Source organism: Mustela nigripes, chromosome 4 (assembly GCF_022355385.1).
Source record: "Mustela nigripes isolate SB6536 chromosome 4, MUSNIG.SB6536, whole genome shotgun sequence".
NCBI lineage: Eukaryota > Metazoa > Chordata > Mammalia > Carnivora > Mustelidae > Mustela > Mustela nigripes.
In genome coordinates this window covers 138,591,839-138,618,546 of record NC_081560.1, presented here as the reverse complement: position 1 = coordinate 138,618,546, position 26,708 = coordinate 138,591,839, and the positions used below count along the sequence as shown (strand labels likewise).

The 26,708-nt window shown below is 37.7% G+C and overlaps 1 protein-coding gene across 2 annotated transcripts in view; it reads left to right on the top strand.

Annotated features, from left to right (window-relative positions):
- Positions 1-120: 120 nt before the first annotated feature.
- The window catches only part of MICU1 (mitochondrial calcium uptake 1), a 246,333-nt gene continuing 219,745 nt past the window's right edge, over positions 121-26,708 (top strand). For both annotated transcript variants that reach the window (XM_059397702.1, XM_059397703.1), the window contains exon 1: positions 121-251. The gene's annotated coding sequence lies outside the window, so the exon portion shown is untranslated. The remainder of the gene's footprint in view (positions 252-26,708) is intronic.

The window sequence follows — 26,708 nt, the reverse complement described above, 5'->3', positions numbered from 1 at the left end:
GGCGGGGCCCGAGGCCGGGGCGGGGCCCGAGGCCGGGGCGGGGCCCGAGGCCGGGGCGGGGCCCGCGGGGCGGGTTCTCCGCGCCCCTCCCACACGTATTTCGCCACTATCCCGACAGGCTCAGCGGCCTGGAGAGTCACGTGAGGGTGGGCGGTGGAGGTGGAGGTTTTTCTCCGCTGGTTTTTCATCTCTATGATTGTCAGAGGCGGGCTGCTTTGACCCGAGAGCGTTGGCAACCCTGCTGCGGACAGGTGAGTCCTGGACTCTGAAGGGTGTGAAGGTGCAGCCTTTTAGGGAAGGCGAAAGGGAAGTCAGGGCGAAGCTGCTTAAGGGAGCTGACCTCCCGCGCCGACCGTTTGCCGGCTCTGGGCTCCGGCGACTTTTCGGGTCTGGCGGCATGGCTCACACGCTCAGCTCAGGGGCCTGAGAAGAGTCCTTAGTCGTGTCTGCTTCCTGTCCTCCGCTTTCCTTCACCTCACCTCGTCCCTTTTCGCTGTCCCGGGAGATGTCAGTGCCAAGCTCCCAACCGCAGGGTTCACTTGGGCGCCGTCGTCTCTCGCTTCTCGGGCAACCAGAAGACGCACGGGTGGACTGGACTGGACTGGTTCCGCTGGGATTTGTGGATGTGGATGGAAGTGGGTGATCTTAGATCTCTGATGGGTAGAAATGTTAATCATTAAATCGGAAAAAAAAAAAGAAGTAGAAAATCAGCGGAGACCCGAAGGAGCAAAACAAAGTGCAGCCTTCTTGGACTGTTCAATTTTTATCTTTTCCAGTGTCTTCTCGTTCTCAGTCTCGCTCAAGTTTCCTTCACCATCCCATCCTGGCCCACCGTAGGATGTTTGAGAATGAGCCGAGTGTTGCTCTGTGTGAATGTTGAGAGAAGAGTTTAAAACGGGCTGTTCTTAAGTTGCTGTCTCTGCAGTCTTAGGGTTTCTTTCTTTTTCTTCCCATTCAGATGCCTGAAGAGTAGGTATTTATAAACATAAGCAGAATACCCGTTTTGTGGCTAAGGGACTAAAGTATTCCCTCTGTTGTATCTGGAAAGACCTATTTTCTTTGTTAATTTTATAAACGTGTTTATTTCAGTTTCTAAGGTGGTTTGGATATACCTTTGTTCATGTTAAAGCGTTCCTTGAGTCATGCAAGTGACCTAGCAGTAGAAGAAAAGAGTTTGCAGACAAAGTAAATCAATGTGGGAGGGTTAATGTTTAGAGTTAAGTTAAACCATATGACCAATTAATAAAACATCTGCATCTTGAGACCTAGGTATTGCCCAGGATGACGAACATGCTGTCTTTGTGGTGTTGGACAAAGTAATGAGCTGGTTGAGTATCACCTTATCTTTTTTTTTTTTTAAAGATTTTATTTATTTATTTGACAGAGATAAATCACAAGTAGGCAGAGAGGCAGGCAGAGAGAGAGAGAGGAGGAAGCAGGCTCCCCGCTGAGCAGAGAGCCCGATGCGGGACTCGATCCCAGGACCCTGAGATCATGACCTGAGCCGAAGGCAGCGGCTTAACCACTGAGCCACCCAGGCGCCCCGAGTATCACCTTATCTTAAAAACTTTTTAGAATTTGCCACTTGTTTGTAAGAAGATGCCTCTGTCCTCCAGCTGTTCTCTGTGCTCACCCTTGTTAGGTGATTATCTATTCAACTTAAGAACTTTACTCTTACTCTTAAAGAACCAACTGAGTGTTGGGGAAGTGGGTAGGGAGTGGGCTAGATGAGCTACTTGTAATGATGAGGACTGGGTATTGTATGTAAGTGATAAATCTGAATTCTACTCCTGAAACCAATACTGTAACATGTTAACTAATTAGAATTTAATTTAAAATTTGAAGAAAAAAAAGAACAGCACCCTGGCCGTCTAATTATGTCAAGAAAGTGTCATTGGTGTCTTTTAAGTGTCCTTACTGAAGATTATAAAACGGAGTAATACTAACAAAAAGAGGAGATTCAGGAGTGGGTTCTGAGCTTGGGAAGAAAGGGAAAGAGTGATAGAAGCTAACAAAAGCAAGAGAACAAAAACATGTATTGCTATTTTCCTTTATAATTTATAGACTATTTACTATATTTAGTAGACCTTTTACATTCCCAGAGACTGACTTTCCTATATTTCAGAAGAAGCAATGGTATGTAACTTCTCCCATAGTGCAATATTATGTAAAATAATTATAACTAAAATATTTCACTGACCTTTCAGGTTTTATATTATTTAGAATTATAGGACTAAACTAATTGATAAAGTTATTAAGCCTAATTTGGTCTCCTTCCTTCCTTCTGAAGGCTCCCTAATCAGCGTGGAGCCCAGCTCAGGGCTTGAACTCATGACCCTGAGATCAAGACCTAAGCTGAGCTTAAGAGCTGACTGAGCCACCCAGACCCCTTCTCCTAATTTGGTCACTTTTAATCTTTAGTTTTAGTGAGTAATTTTTATAGTGCCTGTAACACTTGCTGGATGTTAACCAATTTCTTCCCATATAGAATTGTTTAATATATTCCTTTTAAAAATAGAACCTATTTTTTTTTTTTTTTTTGGAGATTTTATTTATTTGACAGATAGAGATCACAAGTAGGCAGAGGGGCAGGCAGAGAGAGGAAGAGAAGCAGGCTCCCCACTGAGCAGAGAGCCTGATGTGGGCCGGATCCTAGGACCTTGGGACCACAACCCGAGCTGAAGGCAGAGGCTTTAACCCACTGAGCCACCCAGGTGCCCCAAGAACCATTTTTTTAAGAGAACCAATTTTTTTTTTAAAGTTTGACTTGCAACTACCCCCCCCCCCCCAACACACTCAAAACAAAAATAGCTTGGTTTTGTGCCAACTGAAAAATCTATTCTTTTAAAATAGATATCCTCTACACTTTGAAAATTATGATAAAATTGTTAATGCTTTTAAAACATTAAATACTGATAGCTGAGCATATTTAAGAAGAAAACACAGGGGCAGTATTTTAAAATATATTTCCTATTATAAGAGTGTTTGTGCCTGTTTTTGAAAAATGGAAACATTATGGAAAATATAACATTGAAAGTCAAAATCCTAGTTTATCTTTTCCCCTACCAGCAGGTAACCACTAGTCCCCTTTGGATATTTGGGAATGAATGGAAAAGTAGAGTCTCAAGTGAAACTCCTTGGGAGAGATGATACTAATAGCACCAGACTTCTATCCTACAACCTTAGAAACTCCAAAAGAGAGAGAGCGTCGTCCCTTTCTCTTTGATTCCAAGAGATTACTACAGGAATTTCATTAACCTGACTCTGTCATTGCCCATCCTAGAAGCAGTCTGTTATGTGATGGAATGCTTTGTGTGGTTAGGATTGGCTCTTGTTCTCACCGTGGTGTGATAGGGGCATACAGTTTATTTTATTTTATTTTTTCGTACAGTTTTAAACTACATGAATTAAGAGTAAGCAACATCGGGGTGCTTGGCAGTCTCAGTTGGTAAAGCATCCCCCTCTCGTTGTGGTTGTGAGTTTGAGCCCATGTTGGGTATAGAGTTTACTTTAAAAAAAAAAGAGTAGGCAACTAAAGTATGGTTCCTCTTTATGAAAACTGAGGTGTCATTTCCTGGAGAGGAGAGAAAAGTTGCTGGACAGACAAAACCAACATATGTTCACTGATATAATTTTACGTGTATTTTTTTAATTTAGAGAACTTGCTTTTCTTTCCCAATATAAATTAATTGCATTTTACAGTTTGAGTGTTATTTTTTTTAATGTCTATTTTTAAAAATGTCTATTAACTAATGGAACTTGGAAATTTAAACTCTTCAAGTAGCATGTATTTGTTATATGTTTAGTACCTGTGCTCTGGAGTATTTGGCTTTTTTAACTTTAAATATATTGTGTATTTAGCCCATTTGTTAAAATCATTTATCGATAAGTATTTTTATTACTGTGGGTAAACTTGATTAACAAATTGCAGTTTATAAAAATAGTAAATAAAAATGTTCTGAGTAATTTAAGTATATGTAGTTACTATGGTTGAATGCTTGATTCTTTTAAAGTCTGTTTGTATAGAAAACCACTTCATTTTGAGTGTTTTATGAAAAATAAATCACGGTACTTGTCACAACTTGATGTCACTGGGTATTAACTTCAAAACTATAGTCGACATTAATGCCTGCTTTTGTATCTTTATGGATTATTCTGTTGGTTCATTACATTTTAAGAGAAAATATAATTGAAGTAACATTGTTTACTCCACTGCCTTGATTTTGTTTAAAAGAAATGTTAGTAGTTCAGTTCATTGGACATTTGAACTTAATTGCTAACACAAACTTTAGTTTAGACAGATTTATATTCTCAAACCAAATTCCATCACTACTTGAGCAAGTTATTTAATCTCTCAGAATTTGAGTTTATTCCATCTACAAAATAGAAATAATAATACTTATCTCATAGGGGTCTTGTGAGGAGTAACTTAATGTATGCCAAGTGCCTAGGATATAGTAGGTTCTTACTGAATGTAATTGTTAATAGTAACTACAACAAGAAATAGTGTCTAAAAAGATTTTATCTCCCCAGTTTCAGAATATTTAGCCCCAGGAATTTAAATGTATTGATAGGTGTTAAGGAATTAATCAGATTGTTCTTTCTTGAGATTTGTTTTTATTTTAGCAGGGTTGTGTTTTTGTTTTTGTTTTTGTTTTTTAAGTAGGCTTCACACCCCCAGCATGGAGCCCAGTGTGGGATTTGTACTCAAAATCCTGAGCTCAAGACCTGAGTTGAGATCAAGAGTTGGTCACTTGGGCCCCTTGGTGGCTCAGTGAGTTAAGCCTCTGCCTTCCGCTCAGGTCACGATCTCCCAGGGTCCTGGGATCGAGTTCCACATCGGGCTCTCTGCTTGGCAGGGAGCCTGCTTCCTCCTCTCTCTCTCTCTGCCTGCCTCTCTGCCTGCTTGTGATCTATCTCTCTCTCTCTCCCTCTCTGTCAAATAAATAAATAAATCTTTTAAAAAAAAAAAAGAAAAAGAGTTGGTCACTTAACTTAAGCCACAATTTTTTTAATACCATGTTGCACATTTAGCAAAAACTTTGTTTAAATTACTTAATTATTGGTGGACTGCCCAAGTATTTGAAGATTGCCTGGCCCAAGTGTGACGACTATTAGCCTGGAGGAATGTATTGAGAGATTTTTGCACAAATGCTCATAAAAGCTTAATATTAAGTAGAAGGTCTCACATTCCTTGACTATACAAGGGGAGTTAGGTGTTGAGTACCTTGGGTGTTCAGATCAGAATTTATGATGACTTGTGGTAGTAGGCAGAAATAATAAAAATGGATCTGTTTTTATTTTTAAAGATAAGTTCAGGGAGATACTTCTGTGAAGTAATGCTTTAAGAACATGTTATATTGGGCACCTGCAGGTAGAAGAGATAGATAGCAGTTTGGAATGTTACTTGAAAAAACAAAAAAAGCAACTGTGAAATTGAGTAACTTTGAGAAGTGATAGACATTAAATATAGTTAATGTTCTGGCATTGGGAAGTTGGTAATTGCCATATTAGAAGGAGAGGTGTTTTAGCCCTATTTTAGTTCTATTTAGCTCTATTTTACCCTCTTTAGCCCCGAGAAAATAAATAGGTAGAAATGGATTAATCTTCCCCCCCTCCCCCACAACTAAGAATTAGTTTTTTGCAAATTGTAAACATTTCCTAGGCTGCTAATAATTTCAAGGTAGGTTTTTCTCACTATGAGAAAATTGAAACTTTAGTGTAGTCTTGGAGAAGTATATTCCCATAATTAATGTCAGGTATACAAATAATGTTTACATTTCTCTTCAAGGTGGTTTAATGTTGGTCATTTAAAACTAAGTGCTAGGGTGCCTGCATGGCTCAGTTGTTAAGCGTCTGCCTTCGGCTCAAGTCATGATCCCAAGGTCCTGGGAATGAGCCCCACATCGGGGTCCCTGCTTGGTGGGAAGTCTGCTTCTTCCTCTCCCACTCCCCCTGCCTATGTTCCCTCTCTCGCTGTGTCTCTCTGTCAAATAAATAAAATTAAAAACAACAGCAACAACAAAACTTAAAGGGCCTATCCTAATACCTTGCTTGGTCAGAGTTGAACAGTTACTTGGTATCTCTTATAAGTACTGCTTATAATTTTGCTTTTGCTTTTTGAAATTTGTTCATTGAGTAATGGAATTAAATCTATCTGCTATATTTTTCCCTTTAAAAAAAAAAAAAACAAACATTAGTACTTTACTGTCCTGTTAGGATTCTATAACATGACACATAAAGAGCATTAGAATTTGCTTTAATCCAGATCTTCCTTGACCTATAATGGGTATATGTTTGATAAGGCCATTGTAAATTAAAAAAACCACAAGTGAAAAATGCATTTAATACGCCTAACCTACTGAATATCGTAGCTTACCTTAGCCTACTTTAAACACGCTTGGAACACTTACTTTAGCAGACATTGGGCAAAACCATCTAACACAAAGCCTGTTTTATAATGAAGTGTTGAATATCTCATGTAACTTACTGAATCCTGAAAGTGAGAGAGTGGTTGTTAAGGGTCCAGAATGGTTGTAAGTGCTGGATGTTTATCGTCATGATTGCCTGGCTGACTGGGAGCTGCGGTTGCTGCCACTGCCTAGCATCAGGAGAAAGTATTGTACTGTGTATCATTAGCCTGGGAAGAGGTGACAATTCAAAATTAGAAGTATGATTTCTGCTGAATGTGTATTACTTTCACACCATTGTAATGTCACACCTTCATAATTTGTGGACCATCTGTGTATCTTTCTAGTTTAGTTCTTATGACTATCATGGCTTCCCTCATGTTCTAGTCATAGTGAACTACTTTTTGCTTCTCCCAACAAGCCATGCCTTTTTGTGCTTTGTTGTTTTTTTGCCTTTGCATAGGCTGTTTGTTGTGTGTGGAATGCCTAAACAGCATCCTACCATCTTTCGGCTGGTGAGCTGCTGTTCATCTTTAAACTAGATTGAGTTGTTCTTCAGTTTGTAAAACTTTCCTTTGCCTTCAAGTGGTTATTTTTTTTGGTGGTTCCCATAATAATTTTTTACCTTTTAAAAATACTCTTATTTTCTGGAACAGTTGCATTTATTTTCTGTGAGGTGGAGTGATTCTTGATGCCACAAACAAACAAGTCTTATTCATCAAAATATCCTGAACATGGAACGGAGTGCCTGTAGTCTATATAAGTTCAGAACATGTTTAGTGAATATATGAGTAAGATATTTCATCTGCTTTAAAATCAGAATAGATATAATCCAATAGATTAAGCCTGTACATTGTAACCTGTATCAGCCTGTAGCGTTTAGAAAACTTATTTGGACACATCTAGTAAATTCCATCCACACATTCTACCACACATCAGTAAATGTGTTTTGTTTTTTTTTTTTTTTTTAAGATTTTATTTATTTGTCAGAGAGAGAGAGGGAGCAAGAGCGAGCACAGGCAGACAGAATGGCAGGCAGAGACAGAGGGAGAAGCAGGCTCCCTGCTGAGCAAGGAGCCCCATGTGGGACTCGAACCCAGGACGCTGGGATCATGACCTGAGCCGAAGGCAGCTGCTTAACCAACTGAGCCACCCAGGCGTCCCAGTAAATGTGTTTTTCTAATGTATACCAGTGCACTGGAGAGAGAGACAGGACAAACATTCCATTCATTAAGGAGCTCAGTCTAGTGGTGGAGACAGATGAGTTGATAATTACAATTTAGATTATGCTAATTAAGACTCAGTTTGAAAAATCACTTTATCGGTTTCAGTAGACACATTTCAGATGGTCAGTAGCCACATGTGGCTAGTGCTTACTGTGTTGAACAGTAGATATAAAACATTTCTATCATTGCAACGTATTCTGTTCAACAGAGCTGTTGTAGAACATACACTTGAACCTATATTCTCTAGTTTCAGATGATAGTTAATATTCATTTCAATCATATTCTTTATTCAAATTAAACTTGCTTTTAGATTTGAAAGTTCTATTTTTAAAAAATTAACAAGTGAATTTTATTATAGTACACTTCAAATAAAGCAGCATTTCTCATTTTTTCAGGTCTTGGATCTGTGGTAGTATTTAAATTATGTAATTTCAGAATTTGATTTTAACTTCAGCATTGATAACGTCTGACTTTCCATCCTACTAATTCCCGAGGTGGCAGTGAATCATAATGGCTTTGGGACCAGAAAAGCTTTCGTCTGTCATCTGTTTGCTTTGACTATAGGCAGATTTCTTAAAAGCATTGAGCAATGGTATCCTTGGTGAAATAGGAGTAATAATATTTACTACAAGGGTTATAGAAGATTAAGTAAGGTAACAGATATTAGGCATTTAACATAGTACCCCTCACAGAGTAGTGTTCATTAAATGCTAGCATTAGAGTTTTGAACAACCAGATGTTTAAAAGAAAACTACTTTTTGAGGCAGTTGGAGAAATTGGAATAGAGACTGGGTATTAGAACATACCAAAGAATTAAAGTGAAATTTGTTAAGTATAAAAGTGACATGATTGTGTGGAAGGAGAAGTCCATATTTTTGGAGACATACTAAAATATATAGCAGTGAAATGATAGAATGTCTGAAAGTTGCTTAAAAATAATTCACAAAGACATAAGAATGAAAGGGACAGAAAAACTAATAGCCATTTCTGGTGAAGAAGGAATAACAGGTACCATATTTACCCTCCTGCCTGAAACAGCTTAAAAGGCAGACAAAAGACACAAAACAGTGGTTTCCTAGATTTTGACATTGTACAGCAAAGGAAAATGATCCCTGAGAGATGGGAAACAAACAAGGTAAGCTCCGTGACTGCTCTGTTTCGCTGCCTGGAAAGTTTCCCAGCTGTAGAGCAGGGAGGGAGAGTCCATGCAGAGGGCACAGTGGTCTTCTTGAATTGAGTCAGTCTGGGGGAGGTCAAGGCAGGTGGAGTTTGTGGGGCAGAATACTAGAGATGAGAAAGTTAAAAGGAATCTTCCATTCAAGTATTCAGTGGAGAACTGATCAGTGAATACATGTGAGGAAACTATTGAAGTTAGGTAAAGAACCACCTGAAAAGAACATAGAACAGTTCTCAGAGTCTTTGCAAAGGCAGAAGTAGTGTTTTTTCCCACCAGCCTGAGTGGAAAATGTCTTAACAGGTCGTCATGTAGACTACTCAGGAGAGTTTTGTCTTAGTAGTGGGATAAAATTGGGTGTTCCAGTCCAACCTAGAAAGCTTAAAAAGCAAGACCTGAAAGGGTCAAACTGTTCCCAAGAAACTTAATTATGTCCCAGAATTAAGCTCAAGAATACATATAGGAATACAAAAATAACCAACACCCAACAAGGTAGAATTCACAGTGTCTGGCATGCAATCAGAAATACTAGACATGCAAAGGAGGAGGAAAATATGACTGACCTATGATAAAAAAAAAGTCAGTCAAAACCAAACAAGTGACAGGTGATAGAATTAGTAGAGAGGGATATTAAAACAGTTTTTATAATTGTATTTCATATACTTAAGAAATGAGAAGAAAGATTGAAAAAAACTTTTTTTTCTTTTTTTTTCTCTGAGAAAGTGTACAAGCAGGGGGAGGGGGAGGGACAGAGGGAGAGAGAGAGAGAATCTCAAGCAGGCTTGTCGCTCACCGCAGGGCCTTGGGGCTTGATCTTAGGACCCATATTAGATTATAACCTGAGCTAAAATTAAGAGTCAGACACTTAACTAACTGAGCCACCCCGGTGCCCCCGGAAACATTGAATATGTTAAATAGAAACATGGAAGATGAGGAAAAGACCAAAACGAAGTGGGCGTTCAGGGGTGTGCAGGGATAGGCAGAAAGTGGAAAACTCCTTTTACCTTCCACTCAGTTTTGCTGTGAACCTAGAAATGCTCTAAACATTTTATTGGGGTGCCTGGGTGGCTCATTTGATTAAGCATCTGGCTTTGGCTTGGGTCATGATCCCAGAATCCTGGGATTGAGCCCTGCATCTCTCCCCATGCTCCTGCTCTCTCTCTCTCAAATAAATAAAATCTTTTTAAAAAATAAAATTTATTAATTAAAAAGAAAAAAAAGAAAAAGACCAAAATGAAACTTTCAGAGATGGAAACTAAATTTTCTGAGATGAAAGATATGCTAGATGGTATTAGTGGCAAATTAGACATTGGGGGAGAAAATTTATGTCAAAGTTCATAAATATACAAAATAACCTTCTTGCTAAAAGTACTTAACTTGACATTAATCATGCTTTTTTTTTTTTTTTAAAGATTTATTCTTGAGAGAGCAAGGGAGCAAGTGGGTAGAGGAGCAGAGGGAGAGAGAATGTCCAGCAGACTCTGTGCTGAGTACAGAGCTCTACACCAGGCTCAGTCTCATGACCCTGAGATCACAACCTGAGCTGAAACCAGGAGTCAGACTCTTAACTGACTGAACCACCCAGGTGCCCCTGTAATCATGCTTTTAGATGTAATTTGAGAATATAGGAAATAAAGGGACTGGAGAAACGTTTAAACCATACTAGGAGGAAGCAACTAGATAAATCCAGAATTTGAGAAATGATGTACTGTAGTTTGCCCCTGTTCTCTGAAAATTAGGGTTGTGTTGTGATTGCATGATGTGGTGGATATACTTAAAGTAATTAAATTGATACTAAAAAGTTGATAAAACGGTTAGTTTTATGTGTATTTTATAACAGTTTAAAAAAATGTACCATTTTAATCATTTTTAGATGTACTGTTGGGAGGCATTAAGTATATATGCATTGTTGTGCAGCAGTGACCACTAGTCATTTCCAGATCTTTTTCTTCTTCCCAAACAGAATACTATACCCAGGAGATGGGAACTCTCCTTTTATTCTTCTCCCTGATCGCTGGCATCTTCAGTCTACTTTCCATTTCTATGAATTTTACTACTATAGATTCCTCATATAAATTGAATCTTACATTTTTTTGGGGGGGGGGGGGAGGACTGGCTTATTTCACTTAACATAATGTCTTTAAAGATTGATCCCTTTTGTAGGATGTATCAGAATTTCCTTCCTTTTTTAAAAAATTGTTTTTATTGTGGTAGAACACACATAATATGAAATTAACCATCTTAACCATTTTTAAGTGTACAATTCGGTGGTATTAAGTACATTCAGATTCTTGTGATACCATCACCAACATCCATCCCCAGAACTTGCAAACATATATTAAATACATCTATTAATTAGTAACTGTCTATTACCACTTTGCCCCAGCCTCTGGTAACCATGATTTTGACACTCTAGGTACCTTATATAAGTGGAATCATACAGTGTTTATTTTGTTGAAACTGCCTTTGTAAATTTAGCATAGTGTTCTTAAGATTCAGCCATGTTGTATAGTTTGTCAGAATTTCCCACCTTTTAATGGCTGAATAATATCCCATTGTATGTATCAACTATTTTTTGTTTATCCATTCATCTGTTGAAGGGCGCTTTCTGGTTATTGTGAATAATGCTTCTATGAGTATGGGTGTACAAATAGCTGTTCAAAGTCTCTGGCTTTCAGTTCCTTTGGATATATTCTTCAAAGTAGAATTGCTGGATCATATGGTAATTCTGTGTTTAAGTTTTTGAGGACCTGCCATACTGTTTTCCATAGCAGCCGCACCATTTTACATTCCCATCAATGGTGTACAAAGATTTCAGTTTCTCTAATACTTGCTTTATTCTGTTCATTTCCTTGATTAGAATAGCAGGGTTTATGGTTAGAGTCTTACTGTGCATTTTAATTGTTTGCATTAAAAGGAAGATATTTAGGTGTAATGTATTTATATGATGTCTTACTGAAGTTTATGTTACATAATACAGTTTTTATTTGAATTATCACCATCAGCCCCACCTGTTAATTAACTTCCAAACAAATATTTGTTCATAATTTACTGTGTTAGACACTGTGCTCAACTTTATACAAGTGTTTTTCTCATTTAATCCTCCTTACAGTCATTTGCAGTGAGTGTTATTATCCCTGTTTTATGGAAGTGTAACAAACACAAATCTGACTGACAAATTAATGGCCAGTAAAAGGTCAAGTTAGTAAGTTCTAGTATCTAGAATTAATGAATTAGCTAGATTACCTTGACACAACTTTCCGGTCCTCAGCTTATAAAAACAAAAGAGAATAAAACAAAATACACAGCAACAATACAAACTTACCTATATGTTCAGTAAAGCTTTAATTTACAATCTGATTTTGCTTTAATTAAATCCTAAAGTTGAGGGGCGCCTGGGTGGCTCAGTGGGTCAAGCCTCTGCCTTCAGCTCAGGTCATAATCCCAGGGTCGTGGGATCGAGCCCCACATCGGGCTCTCTGCTCAGCGGGGAGCTTGCTTCCCCCTCTCTCTTTGCCTGCCTCTCTGACTACTTGTGATCTCTCTCTGTCAAATAAATGAATAAAATCTTAAAAAAAAATCCTAAAGTTGAAAATAACATCTCAAGTAAGCAAGGGAAAATCTTTGAAAAAAAAGAAGTACCTGGGGAAATAGAAATTTGAGTAAAGGTAAAAAAGGCAGGACAATATGCAGTGAAATATCTGATATTGCTGTCAGCCTGGCAGGTTCATTTCTAGAGAGAACATAAATACAGACATTGTTATAAAGGAATATCTATAAAGATGTCTGTTGCTGTGAAGACAAAAAAATCCCACTGAAATTGTTATTTATGTAGAAACAGACTTCCTTTGGCAGAAATATATATTATTTTTACACATTGGTCCATAGCACTGATGAATTCTTTGCTGTTGAATGGGACTCTGAGTAACATATCGTGGACCCACAGTGGAGTTCTGACATGGAATTATTGTTCATTTTAATCCTGGTTTCCCATTTTCCGTATCTGAAAATCAAATATAGTACAGATGAGAGAATATTCATTGGAGCACTTATAGAGTTCTCTGCAAATGCAAGGTAACATGGTTATTAAATATTGATTCCTTTGTTCTTCACATATCATTTCTATATCACAGTAGGATTTAGAGCTTTTAATTTAATGGGGAAGCCTGTAAAGTATCTGAACTCCGTGTTCTGTGGTGTTTATAATGCAGTATTGTTGATCAAAGTTTTATATTTTCCTTATTTAAAAAAATTTGCTCTTCAGTCAGTCTCTGACTTTTGTAGAGTTAGGCTTAGTCAACTGGTACTTTTATGATACATTCCCATGTTAAAGCTTTATGGACAAAGCAAAGAGATTCAGCAATGAATGAATTAGCTAATTAGCAGATTACAAATAGGGACATGGTTTCAATAAACCATTTAGGCTTATGCTTTTGTGTGATTAGATTATCTTGACCTAATAACAGGTTTTTGAATGGTTGCATGTCACTGAAAAATAATTTTATATTATCTATATTACATATAGATATTTGAAACATATATATATATATACTTTAAAGAATAATTATAAGAGTGAACCATGTAGGTAATCATCACTCAAGCCAAAAAACATCCCCATCATCCAGAAGTCACCTATCTGCTTTTTCCTAATCAGAACCCTCTTCAGCAGATAGTTCACTACCCATGATTAAGTGATAATCCTGATATATGTGTATCACTAATCGCCTTATTAGTTTTGCCTTTTTGGGGGCCATGTATAGTTGAAATCTAACTAGATATATTCTTCATGATTTGCTTACTAACATTACATTTGTGAGACTTACCAATTGTTACTTGTAAAGCATTTCTGGAGGGATGCAAATTTTCCTAAAATTAATTTTGTGATTCTCTTTTTTTCTTCTAAGTTTATTTGTTTTTTAGTAGTCTCTGTATTCATTGTGGGGCTTGAACTCATGACCCCCAGATCAAAAATCACAAGCTCTTTGGGCTGAGCCAGCCAGATGTCCCTCAAATTTTTTTTTTCTTTTGTGGAACTATTAATAAAGTTCAGTTGTTAGTCCTTTGATGGTTTTATGTGTACCAACTGTTTTGTCCCTCTCTGGACTTAATAGTGTTTTTTTATGTTGTCTTTTATATTCTTTTTTTATGGTACCTTATGACACCTTATGTGTTGTTTTTATGGTTGTTTTTAATATGCCTTATCAGTCTTTTCTATTTTTTGTATTGTTTTAAGTTTTTTCCCCTACTGTAATGTCATAGAGATGTTCTCTTATATCATCAGCTACAAACTTCACATTTTTTCTTTTTTTTTTTTTAATTTTACTTATTTGACAGACTAAGGTCACAAGTAGGCAGAGAAGCAGACAGAGAGAGGAGGAAGCAGGCTCCCCACTGAGCAGAGAGCCGGATGTGGGGCTCCATCCCAGGACCCTAGGACCACAACCCGAGCCGACGGCAGAGGCTTTAACTCACTGAGCCACCCAGGCGCCCACATCTTTTCCTTTTATACTGAGTGTTTAATCCACTTAGAACTGATAACTTGTGTATTGTGAATTCATAATTCTTTCTCTATGTATACTCAATGTTCCAGGCCCATTTATTGGGAAGTCTTCCTTGTCCTGCTTATTATTGTATTTCTGTCATGCTTAAAGCCCTAAGGCTTTAAAATTTTTTCTTTTATTCTGTTTATACCTCTGTGGCAATATCACATTGTCTTAGATACTAAGATTTGTAATTAGTTTTAATGTTAGAGTAGTAGGTTCTTCTTGCCTTGTAGTTGGGTGTGTCATTCCCTTCCCCCACCCACCAGCATGTATTAGTTTTTCTTGGTCCTTTGTACTTCTTTATTCATTTTAGGGTCAGTTTGTTAAGGTCCACTAAAATCCCTTTGAGATTTTCATTGGGATTGCATTGACTGTGTAGTTTAGTTTGGGGAGAATTGCCATCTTTACAAAATTTTGTTTTTCAGTTTATTTTACATTTGATTTTACATTTACTTATTTACAAATGATTTTACATTTATTTAGGTCTCCTTTAAGGAGGTCTTTCAATGATGTCTAATATTTTCTCTATCAATATTTGCACATCTTTTTTTAGATTTATTCCTATGTACTTTATATTTTTGTTTTTCTTCTATTTTAATCTTATTTTTAAAATTTTATTTCTTTGTTTGAGAGAGAGAGTGGGAGAGAGAGCACAAGTTGGGGGGATAGTCAGAAGGAGAGGGAGAAGCAGACAGTCTGATGTGGGACTCAGTTCCAGGATCCTGGGGTCATGATGTGAGCCGAAGGCAGACACTTAACTGACTGAGCCACCCAGGCACCCTAAGCACCTTTTTAAAAGATTTATTTATTTATTTAATTTTAATTTTTTTTTTAAAGATTTTATTTATTTATTTGACAGAGATTGCAGGTAGGCAGAGAGGCAGGCAGAGAGAGAGGAGGAAGCAGGCTCCCTGCTGAGCAGAGAGCCCGGTGTGGGGCTCGATCCCAGGACCCTGGGATCATGAACTGAGCTGAAGGCAGAGGCTTAACCCACTGAGCCACCCAGGTGCCCCTAAAAGATTTATTTAGTTTAGAGAGAGAGTGTGCATGTAAGCAAGGGGATGGGCAAAGGAAGAGGGTAAAGGAAAGAATCCCAAGCAGACTTCCTGGTGAGCGCGAACCCCCATGCGGGGCTGGATCTCATGACCCTGAGATCATGACCTGAGTCAAAATCAAGAGTTGGTCCCTTAACCAACTGAGCAACATGCACACCCCACTAAGTATTTCCTTTTAAATAGTGTGTCCCACAAGTATTTTATAAAAACAGCTATATTGAGATTTATTGAAATATAGTTGACTTACAATAAAATTTACCCTTTTTTTGTATACTTGGAAGTTTCAGTAAACATAGTCATGTATTTATCACTATAGTCAAAATATAGGGCTATTCTGTTCACCCCCAGAAATTGTTTTATGTTCCTCTTTAGCCAACTTCCAACCTAACTTCCAACCTGGCAGCCAGTGAGCTGTTTCCTCTTGTTAGTGTTTTACCTTTCTTACAGTGTCATGCAAATGGAATCATACAGTATATAACTTGGCTTTTAAAACTGGTTTAAGGGGTACCTGGGTGACACAGTCAGTTGGGTAACCAGCTGTTGGCTTAGACTCAGGTTGTGATCTCAGGGTCCTGGGATAGAGTGGTCCTGCTCAGGAGGGAGTATGTTCCTCTCCCTCTGCCCTTCCTCCCAGCTCTTGCACACGTGCACGTGTGCTATCTCTCCCCCTACAAAATAAATTAAAAAATAAAATCTTTAAAACTGCTTTAAAATTTGTCATATAGTAAAATTAAGTTTTTTTCTCTTGATGTACAGTTCTGTGAAATTTAATATATGAATTTTAATAATAGAGATTCATTTTACTACCACCACAATAGGATACAGAGAAGTTCTCAATCCATAATAAATATTTAATTTATTTATTAGAGAGAGAGAGAGTGTGAAAGAGAATGAGAGGGGAGAAGGTCAGAGGGAGAAGCAGACTCCCCATGGAGCTGGGAGCCTGATGCAGGACTCCATCCCGGCATTCTGGGATCCTGAGCCGAAGGCAGTCGCTTAACCAGCTGAGCCACCCAGGTGCCCACATGCTGTCTCTTTATAATCATATCCTCCACCTCTGTTTCTTGACAGCTTCCTATAAGTTCTCTATCGATAAGTTTTTTCTTTTTAAGAATGTATATACATGGAATCTTACAGTATGTAATCTTTGAGAATGGCTTCTTCCAGTATAATGCCTTTGAGAATCATCCAAGTTGTTGCATGTATCAAGACTTCATTCCTTTTTAAATGCAGTTATATCCCATTGTATTGTTATACCATGGTTTGTTTATCCATTCAGCTGATGAAAGATACTCAAGTTGTTTCTAGATTTTGGCAATTAAAATAAATGTAAAATTCAAATACAGGTTTATGTGAGCACAAGTTTTCATTTCTCCAAGGTAAATACCTATGAGTAGAATTTTTGGGTCATATGGTAAATATATGTTAAATGTTATGAGAAAATGTCAAACTGTTTTCCAGAGTGGAAGTACCATTTTGCATTCCCACCAGCAATGTATAAAAGTTTCACTTGTTTTACATTCTTCCTGAATGTAATATTGTTAGCAATTTTTCTTTTAACCAAATAGGTATATAATGGTATCTCATTGTGGTCTTAATTTGCATTTTCCTAATCGCTAATGATGTTGAATACCTTTTTATATGCTCATTTATTTAGGAATAGAGCTGCTAAGAACATTAATTTACAGTGTTTTTTTGTGTGTGAACATGGTTTCATTCTCTGGGGTAATTACCTAAATTCAGCTAGAATTTTTCACACATTGCTAAAGATCAAGTTTGAGGTAGTGCTAGAGTATGGAATATCTAGAAACCATAAGACACACAAGAGTTTACACCCACGTGCAGGCTCCTCTCAATAGATCTCGCCCAGAGGTTTACCTGTAACATTGGCGAAAGGGCAGGAGACAAAGTGCTTCCTAAGGATTTAGCCCGTAATAGGGGAGCATCCACCACTGGTGAGAAAAGCAAAAAGCTCCTTTTAGATCTAAATAACAAAAGGCTTAATCCAGCGGGGGAAGGATAGCAAACCCTGTAACCTCAGGTGACAGTCCATTGAATCTAGAGGAGGGGAAAAGAAAAATAAATCCTTAATCCCTGAGGGAGGGGCAGAAAACTGTCAGGAGCCCAGAAGTCTGTATCTGAGGAGAGACAGGGCTTCTGAGAAGTCCCCATGCACAAGACCCAGAGACATAGTCTCTCCTGAAAGTTGTGGTTGGCCCAAGACAATGGAGAACCCATCACCGTGCTAGCACACATCAAGTAACACTCATTCAGGAAAAATGACATCTACTAGCTACAAAGGAACAAAGACAAGAATGACAGCAAACTTCTTAGAAATGACAAAAGCCAGTTTCTGTTGCTCTTCCTATGTTCCTGAATTTCCAGGTTTCCTTCCAGTATTTGTTTTTTCCCATCTGAAGAATTTTTGTAGTTTTTTATTTTTATTTACTATTTATTTATTTTAAAGATTTTATTTAGGGCGCCTGGGTGGCTCAGTGGGTTAAGCCTCTGCCTTCGGCTGAGGTCATGGTCTCAGGGTCCTGGGATCGAGTCCCACATTGGGCTCTCTGCTCAGCAGGGAGCCTGCTTCCTCCTCTCTCTCTGCCTGTGGCTCTACTTGAGATCTCTCTCTCTCTGTCAAATAAATAAATAAAATCTTAAAAAAAAAAATTGTTAAAGATTTTATTTACATTTGGCAGAGATCACAAGTAGGCAGAGAAGCAGGCAGAGAGAAGGGGGAAGCAGGCTCCCTGCTGAGCAGAGAGCCCGATATGGGGCTCGACCCCAGGACCCTGAGATCATGACCTGAACTGAAGGCAGAGGCTTTAACCCACTGAGCCACCTGGGCGCCCCACATTTTCACTTTTTAACAATAGCCATTGTAGTAGGTATAAAGTGGTATCCCAGTGTGGTTTTGATTTTTCTTTCCGTGAAGACTAATGATTTTGAACATCTTTTCATGCACTTATTAGCCATTTGTATATGTAATTGGAGAAACATATATTCAAATCCTTTGTGCATTTTTAAATTGGATTGCTCTCTTTTTGTTGAGTTAAATTGGATTGCTCTCTCTTTGTTAAGTTAGGAATTCTTGATATATTCTGGATATTAATCCCTTACCAGGTACATGATGTGCAAATATTTTCTCCCTGTCGGTTGTCTTTTCATTCTCTTGATACTATTCTTTGATGCACAAAACTTTTTTATTTTGATGAAGCCAGTTTCTGTTTTCTTTTTGTTCCCAGTGCTTTTGGTGTTCAAGAAGTTTCTGCCAAATCCAATGACATAATGATTTTCTTTTGTGTTTTCTTCTAGGAGTTTTTTAGTTTAGCTGTTATGTTTAGGTCTGTGGTCAATTTTGAGTTAATTTTAATATATGGTATAAAGTAAGAGTCCACCTTCATTCTTTTAAATGTGGGCATACAGTTTTTTCAGCACTGTTTGTTGAAAAGAAGTCCTTTCCATGTTGAATGGACTTGGCACCCTTGCTGAAAATCAATTGATCATGTAAGTGGTTTATTTCTAGGCTCTCTATTCTATTGGGTTGTGTATTTGTCTTTATGCCAGTTCCACAGTGTTTTTCTTACTGTTGCTTTGTATTGAATTGTTTTTGTTTTTAAGATTTCATTTATTTGGGGCACCTGGGTGGCTCAGTGGGTTAATTCTCTGCCTTTGGCTCAGGTCATGATCTCAGGGTTCTGGGATTGAGCCCCGCATCAGGCTCTCTGCTGAGCAGAGAGCCTGCTCCTCCCCAGCCCCCCCACCCCCCACCTCCCTCTCTGCCTACTTGTGATCTCTCTCTCTCTGTCAAATAAGTAAAATCTTGAAAAAAAAATTCATTTATTTCAGACAGAGAGAGCTTGGCGGGGTGGGTAGGGTAAGAGGAAGAAGTGGACTCCCCACTGAGCAGGGAGCCAGACATGGGGCTTGATCCTAGGACCCTGAGATCATGACCTGAGTGGAAGGCAGGCAGCAGTAAACTGCTCAACCGGCTGAGCTACTCAGGCACCCCTGTATTAAGTTTTGAAATCAGAAAGTGGGATCTTCTTTCTTAAGATTTTTTTGGGCTACTTGGGGCCCCTTGAGATTTCATATGAATTTTCTAAGAAATTTTCTTTTTTTGAAGAGACATTTTATATTCACAGCAAAATTGAAGAGAAGGTACTGAGATTTTCCATATACCCTCTGGCCTCACATGGGCATGGCCTCCTCCATTATCTACTTCCCCATAAGAGTGGTACATTTATTACAGTTGATAAACCTGCTGATACATCAAAATTGGCCATAGTTCATAGTTTACATTATGGTTTATTCTTGCTGTTGTACATTTTGTAGATTTGGAGAAATGTATAATGACATGTGTCCATCATTGTGGTATCATACAGAGTATTTTCACCTCATGAAAATCCTCTGCAGTTTGCTATTTATCCTTCCTCCTCTCCCAGCCTTTGGCAACCTGTGATCTTTCTATTGTCCCCACAGTTTTGCCGCTTCCAGAATGTCATATAGTGGGAATCAACAGCATGTAGCATTTTCAGATTGGCTTCTTTCACTTAGTAACATGCTTTTAAGGTTTCTCTATGTCTTTTCATGAACTGATAGCTCATTTATTTTTAGTGCTGAATAATATTCCATTGTCTAGATGTACCACATTTTATCAGTTCATTCACCTGCAGAAGGATATTGGTTGTTTCCAGGTTTTGGCAGTTAGGAATAAAGCTGCTAGAAACATATATGTGCAGGTTTTTGCGTGGACTTAAGTTTTCAGCTCCTTTGAATAAATTCCAAGGAGTGCAGTGCTGGATTATATGGTAAGAGTGTGTTTGCTTTTGTGAGAAAGCACAACTGTCTTGCACGGTTACTGTACTGCAGGAGTGCTGACAAGACTGACTCCATCTTTGGCCCTCCATTTTGTTCTCCCCTCTGGTGCACAGATGGCGCTACTGTAGATAACTAGTATAGAGCCTCTCTGGCTTACATGTGGCACCACTTTAGATAACTAGTGGATCTTCTAGCACACGGATGGCACCCCATTAGATTACTACCCTATGACGTCACCACCATGCCCTTTGCTCCATAAAAAGCTGGGTATTAAGGTCCAGATAGGGGTGGAAGGTAGGGGCAGAGAACAGTGGTAAAGGATACTTATGTACTGCCTGGATTGTCTGTCCCCTGGTCCTCCCTGTCACGTAAGTTACCCTGAGTAAAACTCTGTGTAAGCTGTATGTGGTGACTTGCTTCTTTTTTCCATATTGAAGTGTCTTCTCAGTCTGGAGGATACATTTCTGACTCTCCTCCACCTTCTAACATTCACCTTTATGCATTCCTATCAGTAATGAATGAGAGTTCCTATAGCTCCACATCCCCTCCAGCATTTGGTATTGTCAGTGTTCCATATTTTGGTTACTATAACTGGTGGGTATTATATATCAGTATTTTAATATATATTTCCTTGAGGACATATGGGAAAAGATGGTGTGGAGCATCTTTCTATATGTTTATTTTCCATCTGTATATCTTCTTTGGGGAGGTGTCAGGCAATTCATTATAACTTTTAGGATTTATATGTTGTGTTTCTTTTAAATGGTAGAAGTTGAGGTTTGTTTTTTATTTTTTAAAGATTTTATTTATTTATTTGACAGAGAGATCACAAATAGGCAGAGATGCAGGCAGAGAGAGGGGGGAAGCAGGCTCCCTGCCGAGCAGAGAGCCCAATGTGGTACTCCATCCCAGGACCTTGGGATCATGACCTGAGCCAAAGGCAGAGGCTTTAACCCCCTGAGCCACACGGGCGCCCTCCGCCTTTTTTTTTTTTTAAAGAAGAAACCACATATATCCCATTTCCTAGTTTTCTTCCTTATCTGCTGTAACGAAATCTTTTTGTCCCTGTTCAGTTTCTTTTTTTCATTGTCTGTCAGTTAACACCAGCATTTTAATGTTTTGATTCTTAAATAATATTTTTATGTGGGGTATTTATTTTTGTAATGGATGAATTTCTATTATATTGTTTGCTCTTCTAGTCTTTTGTTAAAAAATAACAAAGCGAGAAATACAGATTTCTAGAAAGACGAATATATGAGATTTAATTGAGAGATTAAAGTGGAGAGACTAATGAAATTTACAAGTGCTTTTTCAGGTGACAGCAGAGGTCACCTGAAGTTACTAGGCAAATTGAAAGCAGAAGGAAAAAAAATTATGTGTCTTGCTTATTACACCTTAAATGTCAGCTGTTAAATTCAGAATCAGAGATTTTTGCTATTTTTAATATTTGAAATTTTATTAAAAAATTAGAATGGGGAAGCCTCATTGTACTGTGTGGTTGATAAAGTGGAGTTATTTCAGGCAACAAAGATTGTAGGCTAGGAAAGTAGAATGTCATGGTTTTTATTTATTTTACTTTTTATTTTTAAAGATTTTATTAGTGAGCAGGAGTAGGGGTGAGGGGGAGAGGGACAAGCAGACTTCCTGAGCAGGAGTCCATTGCAGGGATTGATTCTAGCATCAGGAGATCATGATCTGAGCCCGAATCGAATCCAGTGCTTTACCAACTGAGCCACCCAGAAGTGCCTCTTTTTGGAGATTTCTAATGTGCATTTTTAAAAGATTATTCTAGAAAAAAGAAATTACTCTGGCTAATGTACAGAATGAAAGCAAGGAGTCGGTATAGGAGACGATTGCAGAAATCCAAGATTGATAGGATGGTGGTATTGACTTGGCTGCTAACAGTGGAAATAGAAGTTTATGGATTAGCATACTGTTTAGAAAACTGTGACTTAAAAAAATAGTTTGAAATAATTTCTTTTGATAGAATATTTAATATTTAAATATAGAGAGATCATAATATACAAAGTAATGATTTTATTTTTAGTAAAAGGCTTCAGGTGCTACAAGGAAGGCCAGAAAAGCCTTACCTCTAGTATATGAGGAAATGTTTATTAATGGAATATGTATTGGGTTCTCATATCTCTGAAGCTTACATTGTTGTATGGCTTTACCTAGTTCAGATCAGATTGGGCCTGCTGTTAGAAAAGTACAAAGTGGTGAACTGTGTACTAGTTTATTTCTGTGTACTAGTTATTTCTTAAAACTAGACTATTTATTTTAATGGCTGATATCATCTATACTACTTGGCTTTAGCAAGGTAGAACCAGCATTCAAGGTCAAAATAACATTTATGATTAAGAAATATATAAAGATTACCCTGTTTATAAGACTATCTGAAAATAATTTATTTTCTAAGTACCTTTTATTTATAATTATTTATAATAATAATAATTTTTAAAAGGTCTTTTGACTTAGATGTGGGATCCTATCTGGTTTTTACCTTTATTTACCTTCTTAGAGCTACTTAATGTTTCCTTAAGTACATTTTCATCACCTGAGATTGGTAGAAATAGATAATTTAAACCAATCACTAGGGGGAAAACAAACATTTTGTAGAGAACTGCCTCTCAAAAAACACAATGATCATTAAATGGTTTAAAAGGAATGCCAAAGAAACAGTTTATTACTATTTTTTAAATATTTATTTATTTATTTTAGAGAGAACGAGCGCGCATGCACTGGTGCGGAAGGGACAGAAGGAGGGGGAGAGAGAAACTTGAGCAGACGGCTGAGTGTGGAGCCTGACACAGGACTTGATCTTACAACCCTGAGATCAGGACCTGAGCAGAAGCAGGAGTCCGATGTTTAACTGACTGTGCTCTCCAGGCGCCCCAGAAACATTTTTTTCTTATACTATTTTAAACTGCCTAGAGCTTAGCAACCAAATTATTGCCTTACTACTTTATTTAAATTTGAACTTAAGCAAAACTTGATGGAGATGAGAAAAAAAAGACTACTACTATCTATAGTAAATACAGATATAGAAAAATGAAATAGAATTTTAAAATCTTAGATTTTAAAAAATTGTATATATAATAACATTGACTTATATTTTGCTATGCATTTCTTTGAGCTTTAGCATGTGTTTAGATTTGTATGACCGTCCCACACAGAATATAGGATTTCCATCAGGATACAGGATATCCCCTCCAAAATTTCTTTGTGGTTCCCTTGTAGTCAAATCTTCTACCTACCTGTAACCTCTGGTAGTCTGATCTGTTCTCCATCTCTACTGTTTTACTTTTCCAGAATCTCATATAAAAGTGTGGAACCTTTTGAAACTGATTATCTTTCATCATCAGCATAGTATCTTTCAGATTCTTGTTGAGCATGTCAGTAATTCATTCCTGATTACTGGGTAGTTTTCCATTGTATGGATGTACTGGAGTTTGTTCATTGAACTGTTGGAAATCATTTAGGTTATTTACAACTTCGGTAAGAATGAATAAAACTGCTGCGAACACTTCATGTACAGGTTTTTGTGCAAACCTGAGTTTTCGTCTCTAGAGTGTCTTGGAGTGTATCATCTTTCATTCCCTCCAGCAGTGTGTGTGTTATAGTTGCTCTGCATCTTTGATATTGTCAGATACTGTTTCAGTTTTGTTTTTTTTTTAGCCATTCCAGTAGGTGTATAGTAGTATCTCATTGTGGTTTTCATTATCATTTTCCTAATAGCTAATGATGTTGAGTATCTTTTCAAGTGTGTATTTGCCATTTATGTATCTTCTTTGATGGAATGTCTGTTCAGATCACCTGCCCATTCTTTATTTGGGCTTTTTGTATATAATTTATGATGATAGAAAATTCTGGGAAGTGCAAATTCATAGTGGTGGCACTGGCACTATGTAGGTATCTAGAGTCTGAGAAGGGGAAACTCTTCTTTTTGACTAAGGATCCCAAGAATGTAGGGAAGATAGTCCTATTTTTTTTTCCTTTTCTGTCCTCTGGCACAGTGGTTTTCAGCTAGGCCTAATCCCTTGCCACCCTGCACTGTCCTGGGAACATTTGCCAATGTATGGAGACATTTTTGGCTCTCACAACCAAAATGGGGAAGACGGTGCTACTAGTGAGTAGTAGCACCTACCTGGATAGAAGTTGAGGTTTGGGCTAGAGGAGAAGAGTGAAGTATAGGAGAACTGAAGGGCTTTGGGAATTTGGGGCTTCTGAGAATTTGGGATAGGTAATGCGATATTTCTGTGAATTTTCAACCTTTACATCACAGAATCACAGATTGTAGATAGACTTTTGGAGACTTTGTAACCTGATTCCCTTAATTGTATAGGTAAGAAAATTGAAACTGGATAATATCCAGAATTTAAATTGAATAGCTGGAGTTTGAATTTAAGACTAATAAGTTGGGGCACCTGGATGGTTCAGTCAGTTGAGCACCTGACTTTTGATTTCAGCTCATGTCATGGAATCGGGGTCATGGGATAGAGCCTAGCGTCTTCAGGCTCCCTGCTCAGCGGGGAACCTGCTTCTCCCACTATCTCTGCTGGTCCCCCTTCTTGTGTTCTTTCTCTGTCAAATAAATAAAATCTTTTAGAAAAATCTTTAAAAGTAAGACTTGTAAGTCCAGTGTACTTTGTTTTTTTACACACCATTGCTCCCTTCTCTCTTTTTCATTAAGGAATACTTTCTGTTTATCAGAAGGCCAAGATGATTGCTGCAAGGCAGGAAAAGATGAAGGGAGGCATTTAGATTACCATCTACTTTGGCTTACCTAGCAAAAGCTCTGTATAAGGGTGAAGATTGAGCATTTGATGGTTCCTTTGTGCTCTGACTTAGAAACCTGACCATGGATGATAGAACAGGAAACTCAATTTTTAGAATGTGTTAGTGTTGAGAACTGTAAGTGAGGCTAAAAGTTCCTTGGAAAGACCTGTAAGCTTAAGGTATGAATATGAGTAGGAGAGAAAAGAGAAGAAAATCAATAAGAAAAGAAAGAAGGAATAGGGTTGCATTTCTTTGGTAGAATGCACTGAGATTGTTTTTTAGACTCTAATTACAAATAAAATTTAAGGTGGTATTATTTTAATATTTCATTTTTAGGAGCTTCCTGTGTTTGAATTTGGTCAGACACTAATCTTGGCCTTTCCTTATAACTACCATCAGGATTTTAGTGTACTCTCTCTTGTAGTTATGTACATATCAGGAAAATCTTAATGGTTATTTTCTGTTTATGGCTATATTTGATTAAACTGATCAGTAGAGTTTAGCAGAGGCAACTTAAGTTTTTTTATTTTTTTTTAAGATTTTTAAAGACTTATTTATTTGAGAGAGAGAGAGAGAGCACAAGCAGGGAGAGCAACTGAAGGAGAAGCAGGCTCCTCACTGAGTAGGGAGTCTGAGGTGGGGCTTGATCCCAGGACCCTGGGATATGACCTGAGCTGAAGGCAGATGGTTAACTGACTGATGCCATGCAGGCATCCCTTAAGATATTTTAAAAGATGTAGTTTAGGGGCACCTGGGTGGCTCAATCAGTTAAGCAACCAACTCTTAATTTTGGCTAGATGTTGTGATCTCAGGGTTGTGAGATTAAGCTCCATGTCAGGGGTCCACAATGAGCTCAGAGTTAGCTTGGGATTCTCCTTCTCACTCTTGCCCGTTGCCCTGCTTATTCATGAGTGCTGTCTCTCTTTAAGATAAATAAATCTGTAAAAAAAATAAAAGATGAAGTTTAAGTAGCTCATTTACCTGTCTTATCCCAGTGTTAACATGTATGTTTTTATTTTGTTAGGTCTTCTATTCTCTGTACAAAATAAAGATGTAATGACTAATAATATTAGCTACTCCTAATGCTGTAAGTTAGTTCTGCATAGGGTTTCATAGCTCTAATGGTCTTTTGCAACCAAGGTTGCCCATCTGAACCACAGACCAAAGTAAATTATTTCAATGACATTTAGGATTGAGAAATCATAATCCTATTCGTACAGAACTACTGCCATTCTAGATTTATAGGAGAAAAGTTAAGTCATTGTCCAATGGATACATTAATTCTCTTGTGTAACACCTGTTGAGAAAAAGCTGCAAGAGGTCAGTAACTATGCTGTGTTGTTAACTCCATACCATTGCTATGTAGGGATAAAGTAGATCACAACTGGTGAAAGAGTGCAAGTAAGAAAGATTGTGCATATTTTTATCTATTTCATCCTGTTTGGAAAAATATTGTGAGCACTCATAAGTATAATTATTTCCTCAAGAAATATGGAACATGTGTAATCATTGTGATTGAATTCAGGTAAATGATGTTTATAAATGGCATATACCTTACATTAGGAAATACTTTTTTAATTAGTAGATTTTTTCCAGTGTCTTTTTTAAATTTAAATTCAGTTAATTAACATATAATGTATTATTACTTTCAGAGGTGGAGGCCAGTGATTCATCAGTCTTATATAATATGCAGTGCTCTT